We start from the raw sequence: 4,422 nt of genomic DNA on the forward strand, positions 1-4,422 counted from the left end.
ATGCTCTCAGGTTAGCAAGCCAGGATATTCTTCTTCGTCCTGGGGTCCTTTTTCCTTCAATTTTACCTTGTAAAATGCACTGGAGTAGCTCGTATCTGCCTTGATTTCTCATTATATGCCCCAAGTACTGCAGCTTACGGCCCTTCACGATGTTGACTAAATCTGCGGTTGTGTTCATCCTCCGTAGTACTTCTTCCTTGGCGACTTTTTCTGTCCATGGTATCTTTAGGATCATTCTGTACAACCATAGCTGAAAAGCTTAAAGTTTCGATAGAGTTTTTGCCTTCAATATCCACGTTTCAACTCCGTATAGAAGCACTGAGTACACGTAACATTTAAGGAGCCTTATTTTTGTTTTTAGAGTGATTTCATGGCTCTTGAACACAGAGCTCATAGTCAAGAATGCACTCTTTGCCTTTCCGATGCGACATTTAATCTCTTGTGTATTGTCCCACGACTCATTGAATATAGTTCCCAAATAGTTGTATTGTGAGACACGTTCAATTCTCATTTGGTTCACATACAGATTTACTCCAGTTATGGAGTTCTTTGCTTATATTTATTGAGCAGATATGGTCTTTGAAAAATTCTACAAATTGTATTAGTTCGACACCTAGGATTTCATCTAAATCATTGCTACAGATGTCAGTACCTTAGCTTTGATAGCTCTGAAGCTAAATGATGCCTTCTTCTTCATGTGCCGTGTCTCGATTGTGCCGATTATATCTCTCTGGGTGTCGCATAACATGGCCAAAATATTGTACATATATGACCATGACCAAAATATATCTAAATGATGTAAAAATCCAAAATTGGAATGAATGCATTTATATGCAGAAAGCCTCTGACTTAAAGAGGTAAAATGAGGTGATCAATAATAGTGATACAATTTTGAGTCCTAAATTTCTCTGATGTTGTCATTTCAGTCTCTTGAGATGTTCCATAATCCAGTGGAGTCAGTCGAATATTCCGTAGTCATTTTCTATATCGAAGGTTAAACTGCAAAACCTCGTAAGTCGATTTTTGGTCCATTATTACTTTTATACTTTGTTGGTTTATACTTTTACATATCTTTTAAACTACGAAAGCTTGTATTGTTGCTTCTGAAATTTTGGATAAGTCTACTTTAGTCTGTTTATAATCTTTAACTAGTGCTTTTGCGGTATCACTTCTGGATAACCATCTAGTAGTATTTACTCTTTTAGGAACAATAATATTTCTGCCACGGTCTGCGTTGCTGTCGCTTAAAGATGCATCTTTTAAACATTTAAACTGGAAAGCATACAAAGAAGATTTCTGAAAATTACTATGTCTAAACCATACACCTACTCTACAGATAGATTATATAAGGATAGTAATATATTTGACTTAAAACAATTACACTTTCTTTGTGTGTCTTTAAAATATCACACCATGAAAACAGACAACAATTTACCATCACATGAGCATGATACAAGAGGGAAACACCTCTATATGATTCCGAAAATGACAAAGTCCTTCTGTCAAAGAAGTTTTCTATTTTTAGCCCCAAAAATATATAATCATATCCCCAGTGATATCAAAACTAAGAATGTTCCTCTATTTAAAAAGAAATTAAAATCATTTCTGATGGAACAAACAAGAAATTTTTTGTGACATCATTATAGTAGCTTAAATTTACATACATTAAAAAATAAAAAAAATAAATGAAACTCTAGAGTCACTACCAATTTTTATACCTATATTTCAAATTTTATATTGTTTTAAACTGATTTATTGTGCTTATTATTTTTATCATATTTAATAAAACATGCGTATATACACCATTCTGCAAAATTATTAATTATCAAAAAAAAAAATTAATTATTCGTGCTTTATTGTTAAACTAAGTATTTATTTTATTGTTTTCATTATATTATTTATACTACGTATCATATTTACTAAAACATAACTGTGTATTCACAAAAAAAACGTACCTATCTATTTATTGTATTATATTATATTGTATTATGTTGCTATTTATGTTATTTATGTTATTTACGTTAGTATGTTATTATTTATTATCTTATATCCTATTTACCGAAACAGGTGTATCCACACCTCTCGGAGACCTTCGGGATTTATTCACTTTATATGTAAATATCTAAAAAGATTGTAGCTATTATTGTTCAATAAATTATTATTATTATTATTTGATTAACAAGTTGTATCTATATGTAGAGGAAGTGAAAATACATATAGTTCTCCTAAGAAATCAGATAATGCTGTAGCAGCAAAACAACACTCAGCTGCAGCTTTTGCAACTAAATTTAGAGAGAGGGCACAAGTGTTTGTATAAAACAAAAATAATTCTATGTGAATAATTTGCTGATATTTTTGCGTTTGTGGGTGCCCCCGGAATGTGGGGGCACCGGGCAGCTGCCCAGCCTGCCACCCCTTAAATCCGGCCCTGAATAAATAGTGCTAGTGTGAGTTTATTTTAAACCGGTCTTACTGTAGCAAATTGGCTTATTGTATTTCTTTCCTTCCTTTAAAATACCCACTACAGGATTCTGGAATCCTGTATTAGCTCATAGAGGTCTAGTAGATCGATATAACATTAATCAATGAAACAAATTTTGTCTTAGGCTACTTAAAAAATTCTTGTAATAATTTAATATTATCTAACCCTTTCATATCATTCATATACGAATGAAGCTAGTTATGTGACTCTGAGCTGATACCTCCATATATTTTCTGCAGTAATATTAGCACATATTCGTCCTATGACCACCCTATTGGCACATATTTGTCCAACATTAATTTTGCCAAATATCTTTGACCGAGTTTATTTTCTCCAATAAGAGTTATATTACCTTCGGATCCAGGCTTGTTTCCAATTGCGGCCGATGCTTTTCGGCACTCCCACGGCCGGCTCTGGACCCGAGTATTGTGTAGCTGATGCTTTTTTGATGTTAATCAGCTCTTTTATTGCCTTATATATACTGGTAACCTAAAACCCATACCAGCGTGACACTAATGTTCCTCCAATCTGTCGGTATTTCCTTAGTACTTATGAGTGCCCCACATTTGCTTGGCTACCTATGTGCATATTGATTTGCTTTAGTTCAAAAGTCCTCATGTTATTTTCTCTTGGACACTTCAAGATTGCAAAAAACTCTGCCTAAAATACAGAGGTAGGTGAGTATATTCTCATAGTGGAGTAAAAATGTTTCAATATGCCCACTCCTGACCCTTCTGCAGTTTTAAATCGTCTACGTACCAAGTATAACCTGGTTATTGCATGATCTTGATCGAGTGTTTTTTTTCCTAAGCATCCGTCCTGAAATCCACATTGGTAAAGGGAAATAAAAAAAAGAAGAGCATCATTACAGTTGCTTTCCTGATGAGAACAAAAGAGTTCGAAATGGTCCATAGAAAGATGGTAATGATCTCTGAATCGAAATTAAATATAATGCATTTTATCTACCCACGGTTTTACTCACGTGTCGAGTACTAGGAAGCAGATTTGTTGATCTTTACCTCGGTGAATTGATATGTTGTGGAGTGCAACTATGTAGACTCCCCATGTCTCTACATTCATCACTCTTTTCCTTGCAATTTTTAGAAGGATCGGAATAGGTATAAGAGAGAATCTGTTTCCGAACTAAGAAATCCAAAGATTTTATTATTTTTAAACATTTATTTGTTTGAAAATGGAGTCTTTTGGGTTTCGACATTTAAAAAAAAAAAGAAGTCTAAGATCACCGATGAAATCTGAATATGTATCGAAAAAAAGAAAGATTAGAACCTATAAGAGACAATAGCTAGACCTGCAGTGACCTATGGGAGTAAAGTACAAACAACGAAAAATTGAAAATGTGGGGATGAAAACTGCTCATATATGGAGGCAAAAATATATAAAAAATAAAAACTAGAAAAATGTGTTATACACTTAAAAACAATAAAGAACGACAAAGATGTCTTGAGGTAACATAAAACGTATTAGAAAAACAGGAGTTCATTTGAGAAAAAAACAACGAACGGTAAATGGAGCAGAATAGCTTATTAATTCAGCACACAAAGACTAGAATCCATCTTAATAGGCATCTGAAAAATGTATTTTAGCCCTAGTTTTATTTAACAGATATTACTGAATTGCGATTTAATATTTTTGACTAAAAATAAAGAACAGTCGCACAGAAAAAGAGGTCCAATTATTTGTTTCGTTATACTACTTTTGACTATTTTATATTACTAGGTGTAACAAACTACAAATTTTTAACAGCTCACGTTACATGTGAGAAAAATAATTTAATTTTCTAGTTTGAATTATTTTGACCATCTTCTTATCTTTGTTTTTATTTTAACTAACAAACTTTTACTAAACTCCGCCTGCATTACTCACTAGGTGGATCGCGTAGCTTGGTGAGTAATGTTCCGACACCCTGTCGGCGACTAGTC

Source organism: Diabrotica virgifera, chromosome 3, assembly GCF_917563875.1.
Source record: "Diabrotica virgifera virgifera chromosome 3, PGI_DIABVI_V3a".
In the NCBI taxonomy this organism is placed as follows: Eukaryota; Metazoa; Arthropoda; class Insecta; order Coleoptera; family Chrysomelidae; genus Diabrotica; species Diabrotica virgifera.